This window comes from Anolis carolinensis, chromosome 3, assembly GCF_035594765.1.
Source record: "Anolis carolinensis isolate JA03-04 chromosome 3, rAnoCar3.1.pri, whole genome shotgun sequence".
NCBI classification, from domain to species: domain Eukaryota; kingdom Metazoa; phylum Chordata; class Lepidosauria; order Squamata; family Dactyloidae; genus Anolis; species Anolis carolinensis.
Window position 1 is genome coordinate 29915831 of NC_085843.1, and position 18460 is coordinate 29934290.

Genomic DNA, 18460 nt, shown 5'->3' on the forward strand with positions numbered 1-18460 from the left:
TTGCTATTTAATAAATAATAATAATAAACTTTATTTTTATATCCCGCCCCATCTCCCCAAAGGGACTCGGGGCGGCTCACAACAGGGACAAGGCCGAAACAACGACACAACATATTTGACAAAAACTTAAAACATTTAACGATACACAAAATAAAATAAAGGACAATACATTAAAATCTATTTCCAACACTGTCTGTACTGGAGCTAAGGGTGATTTGAAATATATGGCTGTCTTCTGGCCTCTATCCCTTTCAGAAAGAGGGTACATATGTCCACTATCCACCATACCTGCATTTAACAATAGAATCCTTTTTCAAAGTTGCAAAACTGTTTTTTTGCTGGACCCAGAACTGATAAATCACTTTCAATTTACATCTTTTGAAGACCATTATCCAGTGGGAAATTCTGTTCCACAATCCCCATTAAAATAAATAAATTTCTTCTGGATTAAGTCCAGTTCTATACATATCTTTTTAGAAAATAGTCTCTTTGTTTTTAGTTAAGATTACTGTACTCTGAAATGAGTGTGCATTGAATTGCAACCTTAAAAGTCATGAATAGAAACATGATTTATGAATTAATAGAACAGGGTGAATGAATAATAATTGATAAAGGCTAAAATTTAAAAGGAAAATTAATCGATATAAGGACAAAAGGGAAAAAATACGATTAAGTTATTTGATTGAGCCATATGGACAACATGCAAGAGGAATCATACTGGGAAGAGACCTCCAGGCAAAGGGAAGAATTGTTTCCAAAGATCTAATGAAAGACATAAGTAGATAACTGGAGCTGTTCAAAAACCAGATGGAAAGCCAGAATTTGAAGCTAAAAATAAACAAAATTGGTCAGACCTAAATCCTAATCCCCTTCCTTAAAAGATATGGGTACCTTAGATGACCCACAGATTGAGGATGGGGTTTATAAAGGCTCAGCTAAATAGATACACTGTTGGAGACAGCCTTTGTTAGAACCTTGGTGTCAAATGTGTAGCCACTGAAATGAGAAAAACAAGAAGAGAAGGAAGGCAAGAGAATCCTCAGAGAGCAAACAAGATGAGCGAAGTCAGTGCAACAGATCAAAATCACAGAAGAATCTCATGTGGGTATTGAACCCCTAAATTATGAAATATATAAAATTATATGAAATAGAAACCATGGCTCTGCAAAACCTAGCAAGCTATGCCTTTGTTTTACATTATCCTTTTGTGGAAATCATTTCTGGAATTCTATTTGGTCACACCCAAGATTCCTACTTCAATTTCCACCCATACCTCAAGCCAACTTCATTTTTTGAGATGGGAATCATTCCCAAGTATCCACTGTGTACACTGGACTAACTCTATTCTATTAACCAGAGCTAATCCATGTAAACAATTAAGACTCATTACATATTGCCACACCGGATTCCTTTGAGATCACACCCCTTTCAGAGGCCAGACCATTAAATGAACTGACACTTCATATGATCCAATGACAGTTTATTGAATTTCCTGCCATATGAAGTGGCAACCAGCGAAGATGTCCAATAGAGTCCTGAGCCACTCAGGATGCCGATCCTAGCCGGACATATTTTTCAACTAATCCAAAGCTGGTGTGGGTTTCTTGAATAGCTGTCAAATGAAATAAAAATGCTCTCTATTCACAATTGCAGTATGCCAGTATTTTGGAGTGCTTTGTCTGCTGACATCCTCTTTCGCCATTGAGAATAAACCTCTGGTTTTGCATTTTACCCTGTCTATGTTTGATATGGCCTTCTGGATTAGCTAGACATGCCAGGCTTCAGAATCCATGGCTCTTGCAGTAGCTAAAATCACTTGACAGGGAGAAGTCACTTATAAATGCTGTATGTAAGATTATGTCGAAATTTTAGAATTATCAAACACGGGGACATAATAACGTGAGCAGAGCAAAAAACATGTTAGTTTAATTACACTAAATGCAGCTGTATATATTCATACAGAAGTATAAGGGCAGGTTTGGGGACAAAATTATGGCTTTTGATATGGCCTGTGGTAAGTTGAGTGTCCTTCTGCAGAGAAGAGAAGGAGCCAGTGGCACCTCAGGGTCCACCTTTCTGTGGCCAATAGCCCAGCTATTTTCTCTACCAGGCATTCACCAAGGAAGGGGTAGATTCAATTTTCAATAAACATTAACAACATTGACTCTTGCTTAAAAAAGAAAAGAAAACATCTTTTTTTAAGTATTGTGAGCATTGTGATGCCTAGCTAATCACAATAGAACCTACCTGACCACTTCTTTTTTATTAATTTTATTTTAAAAGTTTTAAAATTACATTAAAAAATCAAAAAAAGTTAATCAAGAATAGAAATAAGAGCAGAAACATAAAAAAATCCCTAGGGAAAAAAAAACAAAATGAAAGAAGAAGAAAAAAGTAGATGACCTCCAATCTTGGCTCACCTGGCCAAAAGAAAACAATATAAGATTCACCCTGTTCTGTCCCCCAGAGGTTTGGTTTGCATTTTTTATAGTTGTAGGAATAGCATCTGTTTGCATTTGCTCCAGGGTTGCTGCAGATTCTGCAGCAGTCTGATAGTTTAGTCTTTTTGCAAGTCTTTGCTGCTTGCAGCCTGCAAATGTATCACTTTGTTCTGGAGACCTCCCCTTTTCCTGGGGATAGAAGGCTCCATTTTGAGAAGCCTATTCTGCCTTCTGGACTGAAGGAGTAACAACATAGATGTGCTTGTGTGGCCAAGCCAGGCCAACTCTGAAAAGGCCATCGTAAGTACAAACAAATGACCTGCCTTTAAAACCAGGGCCAAGCATAGATAGGGTAAAGACCTGTTCTTTCATATAGCTTTGGCACTGGGGCAGAGAACATCTTCGGATTTCTTTGCCACTGGAGGAAGCCCTACCAACTTCGCCTCAAAAACTAGCTTTGGGCTTAGATAGTTATAGATCTTTTGATAGCAGCTCAGAGCTAGGGTGAAGAGGATCTCAGGACCTCTTTGCCTTTGGTGGAAGTTAACCCAGCAACTTAAAGGGGAAAAGCAAGCAAGGAACATCTGCAAGGTTTTATAAGTGGGCTGTTTTTATTTGCAACTTTAATTACATGTGCCAAGTCTGCCAAGGACTTTGTGAAAATAAAATTTAGTTGGATTGTTCTACTTGAAGTGCCTTTGATTACTGGGATTTCCAGAGCTTCTAAGTAAGGCCCCCGCAGTTCACCTGGGCAAAGGAAGAAGCACATCCTAAAGCTTAAAAAGGTGCCTGGGTGTGACGGCATACACCCTCTAGGCTTCCCAATGTTGACTCATTTCTCAAACAAAAAAAAACACTAAAATTATTCCTTCAAATTAATTGACCACTTTAAATAGCAGGTATTCAAAAGGCCAGAAACATTGCCACAGTGGGAATAGGAGATAGGGTCTGTCCTTCATTTAAGTTTCTTGCAGGACACACACAATTTTATAGGCAGTGGCAGCTACCTACAATGAAAGGGCTGGGAATATCATCTCTCGCTGCCCCTCTCTCCAGTGATTTAGAAATTCCTTGTGAGAGGGAACTTTATGGCTTCAAAGGTAGGGCTTGGAGGATAACTTACGCTAACTGTTGCACAAATGGTACCAAAAGACCTAAGAATACATGCAAGCTGAGATCATGCATCAGAATACTAGGCTATGTCTTTGAGAGACACAGTAGTTTTCTGATGCATGATCTCACCTTGCATGTGTACTTGGATCCTATGCTACCTTTGTGCAACAGTTATATCTACATTGTGTAACTATGACAGCAGATCTTTTTTGTTCTGCTAGTATCATGTTGGAGCTAGGCCAGCTTCTTCCCGGTTTAACAGTACTATCATTTGATAGAATAGTGAGGGAGAGGCTGCAACAACTGTAAAAGTGAATTCTTATAATTATGATGTAAGTCAAGCTTTCAACAATTACTGAACAGGATGCCAGCTGTTATCTTTTGAACGGTCCAATGCACAATAGATAACTGAGCTAGAGCCATCTTGAACTCTTGAAATACATTTCAACGAATGCAACGTATTTTATGGTTACCCAGTGATATAGCTCGATGAAGCCAAGAGGTCTGAAGTTCACTACGGGCTTGTTTGCACTGACGGGGAAGAAATCTGTTCAGCATTGCATTTTCTCAGTCTGCATTGGAAGCGCAGTGACCCCATTAATGCCATACATATCATACACACCATAGTGAGATTGCCATAATCGACCACACATTTTCCCTCATGAACTTGCCTTGTTGTTAGGAAGGAGCCCCATTTCCAGTCCTTTGCATTATTTTGGCCACTTGGCCGTAGATTCTCTATTTCCCTTTCCTCCTTTGCCTTGTATGAGAATAAATGCATGTTCTATTATTCAGAGGTTACTATTATGCAGAGGTTTACACATGCAAACCTTTCTTTTTAAAAAGATAAAATAAATTTCAACCCAGGAAAGAACCACTTTCTGATGGGAAAGCTCACCTCCCACCAACAAGTTCCACCTACCACTAGCTCTTCCCCACAATGTCACAACCAAGCAGTACCAACAGGAGCACTGCTTCTTTACCTGTGGGGGCCCGTCCCCAAATGGGGTCCCCTTAGCTCAAATTGGCATCAATAAAAAAATTCTGAATGTCACTTAGTGACTGTTTTTTAGACACACAAATCTGTTGTGTAGTGTTTACAATAGACTCTGCAGAAGATGCTTCAGCTGTACTTTATAAAAAAAATCAGTATGTTTAATTGCAAATGCTGATTTATCAGTAAGTGTTTGATTTTTATATCTGTTTTATATACCTATATATCCAGGGACATGTAAAAATTTCTCAGACCAAAAGGGATCATGAGTGAAAAGGTTTAAAAAGCCCTGGCCAGGAAGGACAGTCATATGTCTAAAAGTTCAGATTTTCTGTAAAATTTGCAGATAAAAGTCAAAGGTGTTTTGAAACTATTGAAAGCCCAGAGAAATGCAATGCATACTAATCATTACAGTGTCCAGATCAGAGCCTCTATGAGCGAGTACGTTTTTCCCAGTCCATATATCCAAGCCCATAGTGTCATATTGCCAGGGGGCGATGGCTAGCACAGCAGATTAAACCTCCAGCTACAGAAGATCTTGCCAACGAGAAGGTTGGCAGTTCAAGTGACGTTGGGATGAGCTCCCGCTGTCAGCCAGCTTCTGCCTATCTAACAGTTCGAAAACAGCAATGTGAGTAGATAAATGGATACCACTTTAGAGGGAAGGTAAAAGGCACCCCTGAAAAAACATGCCGGTAATTTGACCAGGAAGCCGTCCAAGGACAACAAGCTCTTCGGCATGGAAGAATGGAACAACAGCACCTTCCCATGGCTGAGTCAAGTACAGCCTCCAGATGCTGGAGATGCAAAGAGGGAAGCCTTGCCTCTGTTTATGTACTGCCTATCTGTCTTTGTCAATTGTATAAAGGCACTGAATGTTTGCTGTATATGTACCTGTAATCTGCTCTGAGACCCCTCGGTGAGATAGAATGGAATATAAATAAAGTATATATTATTATTATATTGGAAGATAGGGTCCCTCAGAGAGCCTGGACCCAAATTTTGAGCATGCTTTTTTCTGCCTAAATAGTGAACAAATTTAAACATTCATATTATAACTTTGGGGGACCTTTCCTTTGGTCCCCCATCTGTTTCTGTTGAAAAATGCAGTACAATGTGCAAGAAAGCTCTGAGAGAGCCATCAGGAGAATAGAAGGCATCTCCCCCCTGTGTCGCTTGCCATCTGGGTTGCTTTGCTCAAACTTTTGCCTCTGCCAGGGAGGCCTCCTCTGTGCCCTTCATTTCTAAGAAAGCAAAGGCAAATTCTGCATGACTGCTTCATTGCAAACTTCCCATTTTAAAACTCCAGCTCCCAGTTTTAGTCTGCTTTGTCTAGGCTCTTTCCTTTGATGTCGAATTAAAGCAGTTCCAATACAGTAACCTGAACAGTGTTTAAAGCCAACCACTGCAAGTACAGGAGCTGTGTATAATGATTCTCGGAAACTATTCAGGAATCTTCACCAAATGGCTGCCCTTGGATATTTCTGTTCCTTGCTTTCCCAAAGGTGTAAATTTTTCAAAAAAATTAATTTGAGAGTATGGCCTAGATTCAGAGAATCATGCAGCATGTTCTAATACACACCCAAGAAATATTTTCAGCTTTTGTCTCTCTTCCAAATCACATGGGCAAACCTAAATTGAAATCAACAGGAGCTTCATATACAGTTTGTGATTATCATCTGGGGGTTGGCGGTCCAAAGGGAAAATGTCAAAAATCTCAGTGGATTGCCAAAGGCTATGGTACATTGAAAGTAAAGCTCTGGATTCTGGCCAGTGAGACTAATTATACTGGTTAAGAAAACAGATTTTGGCTTTGAACACACAGCATCTTGTGATTTTTCTGGATCCTAATTCTCACTAGAAGTTGAGGTTAAGATGAAATATTCAAGCAGACACTTGAAGCCAAGTTGAATGACTTACTCACTGCTCATTTGCTTTTATCATTGTATTGCCCATTCCTTGAAATATGGTCTTATTTTGATTTACTAAACCAGAGCTGAAGCTAATTATACAGAAATGTTTCTAACAGGTTTCTAGTTTGAGCTCAGAAAATATGTCCTTAAATCTACACTTACCATTTAATGCACTTCAAACTATGGCAGCCAGACAACAAACTCCTACAAAAGTGTGCAAAAGAAAGCCCTTTATGTGCATCAATGTTCAGTGGTTTCAGTCATCACCATCCGGTTCCAGGATTTCCCATGTAATCATCTTCACAGCAAAACCACTTTCTTCAATGCTAGTTTGAAACTGCATTAAATATTCAGTGTAGATGGGAGAAAGGCAAGATATAAATTAAACAAAAAAAATTGAGATAATGCATTCAAATTTCAAAGGGAAGTCTTAAGGTAATTGTCAAAATTATAAGAAGGTAGCTTGGTTTTGAAAATTGGTGGTTTTGTAGAATTGTTAGAAAAGATACAGGCTTGACCTTATAACTCAATAAAGCACTATGACCAAATTTGGAAACTTCCTCAGATGGCGATGATGAAGTATGCCAGGTGTATCCAAAAAAAAAAAAAAAGAGGGGCTGCAGGAGGGTTGTAGGTTAAATGAGGCAAGCTTTGTGCAATGGGAAGGCAGGTCAAAAGGCCACAGCTAGTGTGACTTACATTATGGATTCTCCTATAAAATCAGCCAGCATAGTGTAATGGCTTTTCAGTGTTGGACTAGGACTTCTGAGATCTGGGTTCAAGTCTCCATGGAAACATAAAAATCACTAGTGACCTTGGGTCAGCCATATTCCTTTCAATTTGGCTTACCTTATGATCAGTGGCATCTGACAGTGAGGCACAGAATCTGCTCATAAGTGTGTGTGTGTGTGGGGGGGGGGGTGTTGTCTTCAAGTTACCTATGGATATATAGTTACTCTGTGAACTTCATTGGGGGGGTTTTACGCAAGGAATAGCCAGAGGTGGTTTTATCCATTCCTTCCTCTGACACATAGTTTGTATTTATTGGTGGTCTCTCATCCATTACTAACCAGAGCTGCTTTCAAGATCAGACACGATCTGCATCTTAGAGTGAACTTATTTGGAAGTGAAGCTTCACTATTTGGTATGACCAAAGCAGAGAAGGGTGATCTTGTTACTTCCTTTGAACTATGGTGCATCAAACTTTGTCTCTCTGATTGCTGTGGCAATTCAAAGTAAAGTGTGTCAGGGAAAAAAGGATCTATGATTTGACTCAAGGTTATATACATTTTTTTTCCAGATTGAGAAAATGAGAAGTGGATCGTTAAGTACATCATCTGCTTCATTAGAGGGCCTTCAAATATACTGTTGTCTACCATGCATGCATTATTGCTCAGTTACTTTTTCAGCACATTTCTCCCACAACGGCAACAAATTAGGCTGAAGTGAATGAAAAACAAGTTAAGAGCATCCATATATGTTGTGTTATTGTGCACCAGAGACAGAGTGGTTGATTGATACTTCTATGAAGGGGAGATGTTTCTTTATGTGCCAAGAAAAACCTTATTTTATGCAGTAGAATGGGATGACAGTAGCAGTGAGAGAACACAAGAATACATTGCTTACTCATTATGTATTCTAATATATTCAGGGTGTCTCTTGAGTCTGATTTACCTGCCCCGTTACTGAAACAAACTCGCTTTTCTTCTTTCATGGAACTTTTACTAGAAACATTCCCCAGACCCGAATGCTGTTCATGTTATCAGCAGCGTGATGAAAATACTAATGATGTGATCTCGTGAGCATAGGTCACATGCAAGTCTTCCCAGGCTGATTCTGAAAGAGCGCCCAGTTTACTTACAACCTTCCAATGAGCCTCCAGTTATTGCTTGCTGTTGGCACAACCCAACACAATGGAGTCCCAGTGTTGCCCTGCAATAAGGAGAACTTGGTGTTACTAAAAACTTGACTTGGTTGCACAATTTCATTTTTGAGAGCAGCACGCGACATTCAATGTCCTTGATCCAATCACAGAATGTTAAAGCGGATTGTGTGTATATGTGCACGCCTTCAGGTTCTTGCTAAATTAGGACAACCTCATGAATTTCATACAATTGTCTTTAGCAAGGAATACTCAAAGGCTCCTTATTCCGCAATATAGCTAATAGCACCTGGTATTTGTTGGCTGAATACCATCCAAATAATAACTAGAACTGACCCCTTGTTTAGCTTCCAAGATCAGACAGGATTGAGTCTTTCCAGATTTTAAAACCTCATGATCTTTTTTGTCCCAGACATGAAGAAATGTGTGGATTTGGATAAATTATTCAATTATTCACAATGCCAGCTAAATTCAATAAGTCCCTGTTTTAAAAAATAGGCAATAGGCTTAACATCTCAGATCAAACTCTAGTTGATTTTACCTTATAGTAGTGTTATGCCTAATGTCTCACTGCAAATTCCAAGTTGCTTTATCCAATATTTTTTTGTACACACAAAGAGATAGGAGAAAAGATGAAACCGTGCAATTCCCCATAGGAATTGTCATGGATCCTGGGATGGAATAGAAATTTCTCAAACCTACCTTCTGAATTCGATCCTCTATATAGCAACAGAAATAGTGAAGAATATTATAACGTACGAGTACAAGTTAGCGTATCTAGAAAAGTACATCTCTTTCCTAGAGCCTGTGCGGTATAGTGGTTTAGGGGTTGGACTGAAACTGTGGAGACCCAGGTTTGATTCCCACTCAACCCATTGGGTGAATCATATACTCTCAGCTCCAGAAAACTGGATTATAGGGTCACCATAAGTTGGCAATGACTTGAATGCACACAATGACAACAACATATGACTTCTACTCAGATAGCCCAGACAGTGCCAAGATATAGCTACTGAGCGATCTGCGGAAATTGTTAACCATGTTTTAACCATGTTTTCAATGTTAACCATATTTTCATCTCCCTTCACAGATCATCCAATAAGTTGAACAAAGCAGCTTTTGTTCCAAACTTAACCCTGAAATCATGTTGGAATGAACTTTAAAAATCTCTTCCATGCTGAAAGGCCCCAACACATGTTATTGATATATGGATAGAGGATTCTAGTTATTCAAATCAGCTGGATAAAGACTTTGAGGTTCCACTCTCTGCCCCCACAAAAAAATTGGGTACGTTGACTCAATGCTATGAAATCATAGGAACTGTAGTTTTAATGAGGTCAGCAGCACTATTTGGCAATGAAGGCTATAGCTCTTGTAAGGCCACAACTCCGGTGGTTCTATAGTACTGAGCCATGATAGTTGAAGGGGCATCAAATTGCATTCACTCTACAGTGCAGATGCATCCTATATGTAAAACTCTGATATTCCTTTCTTTCAACTTTAATAAGCCAATATAAGCAAGAGACAAACATACATGACATAGCTTCTCTCATTTCTATAAGGAATCTGTCTGTATCCTGAGGGTCGAAAATCTGAAATGTATCAATGAATGTTGACCAGATGGCATCATAGCAGCCCTTCCTCTCTGATCTGTTCCTTTGAGCGATTTTCTCTGGTGTGCATTACAGTTCGCTGAATTTGTTCCACCATAATCCTAGTTTTACTGAGCAATATACATCTGGGAAATAACATCGGCCTGCAAAATTTGGGATCATAAACTTTTTTTAAAAAAAGGTATGCTGGTTTTATAGGAATTTTATGTTCTAAATCCACAACATAACCTCAGATTTTCTCTATCACCCACAACATGTTTTTCACCCACAACATGTTTTTCACCCACAACATGTTTTGATATTTTATTTTTTAATATGTGACTAAGATTTATTTCTGGAATAAAGAGTAGATAGTAATTAAGGAGTTAACATCTTCTAATAAACTTTCAAAACACTTTAATTCGCTGATATGAAACTTAAAAATCTATTCAAAAGCACTGAAAGAAATCATACTGCAATATCAGTGACTGTACTAGATTAAAACTGAGTAACTGAAATGATAAAAATACTGAATTTGTGAAATAACGGTGTGTGTTATGTTTGTTATGTTTTTTTTTAATTCAGCACCCCAAAATACATTAAAAACAGCTACATTGTTGAAAAATTATTTTTCATCACAGGCCTGTGTAATTATTTGAAGCAGAAATGTAAAAAATGGGGGAACCTGCCAAGACTTTTTAATATCCATCTGGCATTTCTATTCATCTAGAACTGACATTGGCCATTGCACTACTGTCTGTCATTCTTTCAGAGGGCTCATTTTTGGCAATGGTGCTGTGACACTCATAATGTGTACTTTTATTCTCGTTCTGTAAAGATATTGAAAGGAAAGAGCAAAAGAGCACAATGGAGCTCATTTTCCCCAACTTCCTTTAGTCATGTTTTGTTTTTAAATATTATAAAGTGGATTGTTGTTTTTGCTTGCTGTATTTAATATTTATATCCCACCTTATATCTCAAGAACTCAGGACAGCATGCAATAATCTAATACAAATTAACTAATTTAAAACAGGTAACAAAACTGAACAGATTAAAAGTATGCCCAACAATTTGATAAGACAGTTTAAAATAAAATACTTTTGCAACAATTTAAAAACATGCATGAGTGCAGAAAAAGATGAACTTAACTGTACTCCAAAAGAATTAAGGCAACCATGTTTTTACTTGATATTCAGAATGACATCAGATCTCCAAGGAAGGTTATTTCACAGCGAGGCTGCAATAGAAGGCCTTCTCTTATGTCTTCCCATACTTATTTGGGCCTCACTGGTGAGACACTAAACAAGGTCCCTTCAGTAGATCTTTAGCTTTGGTGCTCCCTCAAGTGTTAAAATCATTTAGGGCTTTGAATGTCATTGCCACTACCATTCATACTAAAAACATATTGGCAGCCAGCATATTTCCTCTGAGATTAGTATGACATGTGCAATGTTTTGTTAATCAGTCTAGCTGTTGCATCTAACATCTGAGTCAAGGGCAGCCCAATGTAAAGCAGTCTAATCAGGAAGCTACCCATGGATCAACTACAGTGGCTAAGATACCCCTATTTGTGAAGGACAGCAGTTAACAGGACAGCTGAAAACAGTCCCAAAATCTCCAAGCTGCAGAATCCTTCAACTTCCAGAAATCCTAAGAGCTGGTAAACTATCTGGGATTTAATGTGTTGTCGAAGGCTTTCATGGCCGGGATCACAGGGTTGCTGTATGTCTTTCGGGCTGTGTGGCCATGTTCCAGAAGTATTCTCTCCTGACGTTTCGCCCACATCTATGGCAGGCATACCTCACAACCTCTGAGGATGCCTGCCATAGATGTGGGCGAAACGTCAGGAGAGAATACTTCTGGAACATGGCCACACAGCCCAAAAGACATACAACAACCCTATCTGGGATTTCTGCGAGTTGTAGGCCTAAACACCTGGGGAGCCACAGGTTGAGAACCACTGTTTTAGGGAAATGCAGCCTCATCCAGACCTGGAAAAATACTTAGTTCCTGAATCAAGTAACAACCAATCTAGAGCTTCCTAATTATTGGGATTTAGGGCTTGTCTACATGATCATTATAATTGCAACTCATCCTGAGTTCACTCCTGGCTATCTCATTACATTCTGGCGCTTTTAGTTAAGTATCATGAGGTGAACTGGTTCAATCCAGATGACCAAAAAATTAGGCAACACCCGAAGTTTGCCTGAAACTCTGGAGCAATTCACAGATTTGGGGCACTATGGACAGCAGGATCAGGTCCAATCCAGATTGGTCTACTGTCCACATGGGGGGCACTCCTGCCACTTCCCCTTTCCCCTATGCTCATTGTTGCTGGAAAAGGGGTATAAAGGCTATGTCCATGCCTGTGCCATCACCATTCCCAGATATCTGCAGAGCTCCAGGAAGAAGCAGAGGGATCAATTCCCTCCTACTTCTTGGTCATGAGGGCACCTATGTTGCTGTCAGCACATGGAGCTCTGCAGCCATCTGGGAGCAGTGATGACAACATAAACGATAAGGTGACAGTCCAGCAGTCTTGACCTAGCTGGCCTGTGTGAACTCTGACCTAGAATCACAGAGTTGGAAGAGACCACAAGAGCCATCCAACTCAACCTCCTGCCCTGCAACTGCCATGAGCTTGGGAGAGCAAGTATGACCAATTCTGGAACCAGTCCAGAGCATTTTTGATCCAGACTGACCCTGGATTTATAGGCCAATGTAGACTTTCCCACAGATTCAGTTTATTCTCCTTCTTTCAGTCCATTATATCATGGAGGCACAGGTTCAGCCTCAGCACAATCCCAGATGACTCGAATGAGAAGAAGCTGTACAATTAAGTGTCATCAACATACCGATGACATATAATCCTAAAATATCTGATGACCTTCCGGAATAGCTTTGCATAGATACTGAAGAGTAGGGGGGATAGAACTGTCGATGTGAAAGCATCCTGTTAGTCATTGTAGTAGACACATATTCTGCTATAGATATACTGTGATCTCCCAAGAGGTATTATCCTTTCATAGCATCCTCAACAAGCTGCCATTCTTTTCCTTTGCCCATTGGTATTAGGGCCGGCCTTGTTAAAGTCATAGTGGAAAAAGCTTTCTACAGCAGTTGCAGAAGCTTCAGCTGCTGACCTTTTGTTATTTATATAGTTCCTAAAGACCTAAAAGTTATGCTAAGAGGGACAAGAATGTGGGAAATCTATGAAGCAGAGTGGGAAAACATGAGTGAATCATATATTTTCTGAAGATAAATATTTTTGGTTTTTTTTGGTCACAGATTCTCTCCATTGTTTCTATTTCCCTCCTGCACTTTGCATCCTTGGCTTTCTTCAACTGAAGAGAATACAGAGCAAAAGTAGGTTCTATTTGGCTAATTTGGCAGGAGGGAGAAATGGGCCAGTTATTGCCCATTCCAGTAGCCTCGTTAAGTTTTCTTTGCCTTTCCTACATTCAGTACATAAACTCCAGAGGTTATTTGCTTAAAATTGATGTGTTCCTTCTCATTAATAACTTTTGATCTTCTGTTGTCTGGATCCACCCTTTTGAGCATACTTTGATGTCACTCTGCCATATGCGTCCCAGTTTTCATCTGTGAACTGTTGGAGAGCATGTGGCTCTTTAAGTTTGCAGAGCATACTGGTTACAACACAAAGAAATATCTGAAGAAAGAATGTTACACCACTTACCCACCAATAAATAATAAAAGTCTTTATTAGCATTTGGATAATGCCCTTAACTGAGCCAATCTCCACATCCTTTTCTCCTTTCCTTCCAATTGCCCCACATCATCACAACACTCCTTGTAAAACCCATTTATGTTATTTTATGTCGTTGGTTTCCCTTTGGATTACACCTCTCAAAATCTCAGAGCAGGATTTGAGTGTCGTAGTTTTTTTATTTTATTTAAAGAAGTAACATTACCAAAGGAGGAATCTCTCATAGGATTTCTTAGGCCTGAATCCAGGTCTATAGAATCAATGACGATTTGATAATGACCAGTTTCGAACAAACCCACCTCTTTCATTGAGGGTTTTGGCTGAGACTAATACTGTAATTGTGTTGAGGTATTAATCTGATTTATGTGTGTCTTCATGCATGTGTAGATGTATGGAGGCAAATCAAAAGATCCCTCACTATGTAGAGCAGTGGTTCTCAACCTGTGGGTCCCTAGGTGCTTTGGCCTACAACTCCCAGAAATCCCAGTCAGTTTACCAGCTGTTAGGATTTCTGGGAGTTGAAGGCCAAAACATCTGGGAACCCACAGGTTGAGAACCACCGATGTAGAGAGACAAAACTCTCAGAAACTGCAGAACACAACCATCAACACCTGTTAAATATCCTACTCTTAGGACCTAGAGTTGTGATTCCACTGCTATAAGAATATTCTATGAAATTCTGAGATTTGCTGTTTAGGGAGAGACATTTAGATTTATCAGCCAGGGAGCCCTAGTGGCAAACCCCAGGATTTATTGGATTTTTCCATGCAGTTAAAGTGAAACCATAGCATTGTAACTGTGTGTAGTGTAATTCAAGTCATAACGGTAACAAGCAGGTTTACTAGCAAACTCCCTTGCAAACCACTCACATCAGGCAGTGCTGCCCTTAGACTGTTTATGTCAACCAGCCTTCACATTCCTCTTTTGCTTCCATTCAAAAGAGGTGAATTACCTATTTGAGGACCCTTTTGTATTACACTATCACAGTTGCACGGAGTATGCTGTTCATATAAAAAGGACCACATGTAATACAGTAAATGAAGAAGAATATGTGCAAAGACTTTTCAAGGAACTGCCCTTGGATTCCTTCCCTCACTCTCTAACCTGGAAAATATGACCCAGGCCCTGTGATCTCAGAATCTAGATAAAATCTGAACATTATTATTTTCCACACCATATGGATGGATGGATTCCCTTAGGCAAGTGTAGTATTGAGTCTAAAGCACTGTACCATTATAGTGATTAGCAATTTTATAAACCACAGGTCCAATGACTTATGGATGATTTCTCCACACTGAGAGAAAACTGTGACAGCAAGTGGTGACAAATTAATTTATTATCTACCATTTGCATATGGTCCCATGAGCTTATCACTCAAAGGCAATGCTAATTTCTTTGAGCTATCCTGTTCAACTAATACACACTCCACTTAGATATCTGTGCAATTTGAGATGCAAAGCACTGAAGGATGGCTTCCTGGACAATCAAGAGCCATGAAAAGGCTTTTCAAGTTCACTAGCTCATGAAAAAGCTCTGAGAACTATAAAAGGAGCACACTAAATCAATGGTCCTAAATGGCAGCAGCAGGGCTCTCAATGGAGCTTACAGTAATGGACTGAAATGATTTGCAAAAACAACTGTCAATGGACAAAGTATCTTTCGGAATGCAAATGCTATTGCAAGCAGCAGTCCCACAATCCAGTTTGTATCCTCATCAGAGTGGGAGGGTAGGCATAAATATATCACATACATCTGGCAAAGAGAGCTGTGAAAATGCCAAAGCGTAAAAGAAAAACTCTGACCTAGATTAAGAGTTATGTAGGGAATAGAAGGGGGGCGTATTGTTGGAGAGTTATTAAACTTGTAGCCACAATGTCAATGCCTGCATTTCACCAAGTACAACAGAGATGTCAGGCTTTTGATAGCTGTTATTGTATTTTTGAATCACTGTGCTGGAAACCACCACTAAAGGATTTGAAACCACCTTTTAGAAGCAGTCAGATGTGTTGGGAGGAGGGAGGAGCAAAGAATTGTGCATCAAGGAACTGTGCAGAAACAAACATGGATTATGGAGTATAAAAGGTAGTTTGGATAACCGCAGTTGCACTCAAATCAATTATCGAGATTCAAAGGAACAATTATTGCAAAGGATTCTGACTAGAAATAGAAATTAAGCCATTTTAAACCCCTTGGGTGTTTTCAACTGTCATTCTTTTATTCAAATTACATTTTAGCATTGTGTCACATCATTTGAGGTAGTGCACAAGGCCCAAGCCTGTATTTCCTCCTTAGTCATGAGCTGCACATTTCTCACAATGTAAATATAATTTCCACTAGTTTCAATGGCACATAAAGACATGCCAGTTGTGCTTAAATCGGGTGCACACCAGGAGCCCACACCCAGCAAGCATTGAGTCATTCTCCCTTCTTTCTTCCGGAAAAGACAAGACAGGTATACCAGCAACATTTATGTCAAATCCTGAATCTCTAAAGCAGTGGTCCTTAATCTAGTCTTCAAGATGTTTGACTTCAGCTTCTAGAATTTCTTGCCTTTATTCTATGATAGGAACTGTCCCTATACATTTCTGGCCCTTCTTCCTACAATTCCATACATGTTTCATTAAGGCGTGTGAGCCCTAATGAAAGGAGAATGTGTATGTGTAAACATGCATATGATCTGGTTCTTAACTCCTGAAATGCAACTGTACAGTTAAAAATGATTCTAAAATAAGAACAAGGAGCTATCCAATGAAATAGTCAAGTAAAGTGTAATGGAGGTCTGGATGCAAACCTTTCCCAAAAGTCTCCTGCTGGCCAGATGATATCCTGTGACTAAAGCACAGGATGGAAGCTTCCTGTTGGCATTTTGGCATTTCTCTCTTATTTTTAACTGGGCAAAATAGTTTGTAGTGGGCTGGAAGTTCCTATTACCTTCCATCATACTTTGAACATACATCTCAACTGCCCTTGTTGAAGAACTCCAGGACAAACCTAATCAAGATGAACCAGAGATGAATGAGAATATTTGATTGTTGTTGTTGTTGTTGTTGTGTGTGTGTTCAGTTTATTTCTGACTTATGGCAACCCTAAGATGACCATATCATGGGGATTTCTTGTCAAGAATTGTCCAGGTGGGGTTTGCTATTGCCTTTCGCAGAGGCTGAAAGAGTGTGGCTCACCCAAAGAAATCCAGTGGGTTTCCATGGCCAAACAAGGATTTTAACCCTGGTCTCCCAGAATCCTGATCAGACCATTACACCACACTGGTTCTAACCAGAGCATAAAACTTCCATATGGACTTCATTTTCAGCATCATATTTTCAGATATACCAATCAGCAACAGCTTTTAATACTGTTGTGCCGCTTTGATGAAGCTTGTATCATTTGAATCCACCATGGATCATTAAATATAAAACGTAGACTAAAGCGAAATTAATTTAAAGCGCTTAAGTGAGCAAGGCAAAAGAAATAACAAGAGCAACAATCGGGGGGGGGGGGGGGGGGGGAATCCATGACTGTTTGTACCAAGGGCAGCCACTAAGCCTTGTCGTGCTGGCCTCATTCCCTCTCTTGATAAAGCAGCTGTGGGAGCCTTTGTTGAGCACAGAATAGATGGATAGGCTTCTTTTATACTGCAGGGCTGCTACAGCATTGTGTTATCTCAGCATTTTCCAGATGTACTGTATTACGGCAGAAGTCTGATAAAAAAGGTCTTTGGAAAAGAAGGAAGAGATAATAGCAGAATGCACAGGGCCAATTCCTGGGTCTTTCTCCTATGCAAACATAGGAACGCGATCCTATCTCTCCTCATTACTGCCTGGTCTCTGAAGTATCATGTCAAGAGGATTGCTTTTGTTTCCAACTTGCAAAGGTGGGTGAGACCAGGCAGTGACAGGGATGCTCCTGCCCATCCTTGTACACAGTTAGATGCTTTCAGGTTGCTGCATTTCTAGATTTAGGTCACTAGTAATTGGATATGTATGGAATATGCACACACGCTGCAGAGCTCGCTGCATTTGCTCATATGCCCATTTGCCAGCTGTCCTACAAAACTGAGTGGCTGGAAATGTAAAGCTCCAATTAAACAGGAAGGATCCCACTACACAATTAACTCTCACTCGTAAGGCTCTTATCAGAAATGGTACCTCTCTGCACCTCAGGGAATGTTTTTTAAAATGGGGTGAGTTTTTCTTAGCATATTATTTCCACAGGATTTTGAAAAGAGCCTTTGAGAGACAGTTTCATCAGTAGGATGGCTCTGATCAAATGTAATTCCATTTCTAGGTTCAATTTTGTGCTGCGGGTCTAATTAGAGGCACACCCTCCACCTATGAAAGGTGTAGAACATAAAAATTTAATGAAATATTTCCAAACCAAAATAATAAGAGCTCCCTTAGAATACTTCACAACGGATAGGGAAATCAACCTAAATATGTAAGGGAGAGACCATGGTCAGAAAAGCAAAGTAGGATTCTCTTCCAAGCAATTTTATTTTATGCAGTTTGAAACAGTGATCATGCTGGCTGGGGGATTTCTGGAACTCGAGTCCAGAAAAGACCCATGGTATTTCTAAATTTTGGTTTTATGGCCACTTTGTGATCAAAAACAAAAACTTCTTAATCTTGTGTGCATTTTTTACTTTTTCCTAAATCATCAGGAGTACTCTTTCTTCCTCTGTCCCCAAATTGTGTGTACAGAATGAACAACAGCAAGTTATTTGTTCCTGAAAAGACTACAGCCTAATATGCAGGAGTTTTCTTTATCAGAATAGAGTATTATGAAAGAAAATCTGGTTGAC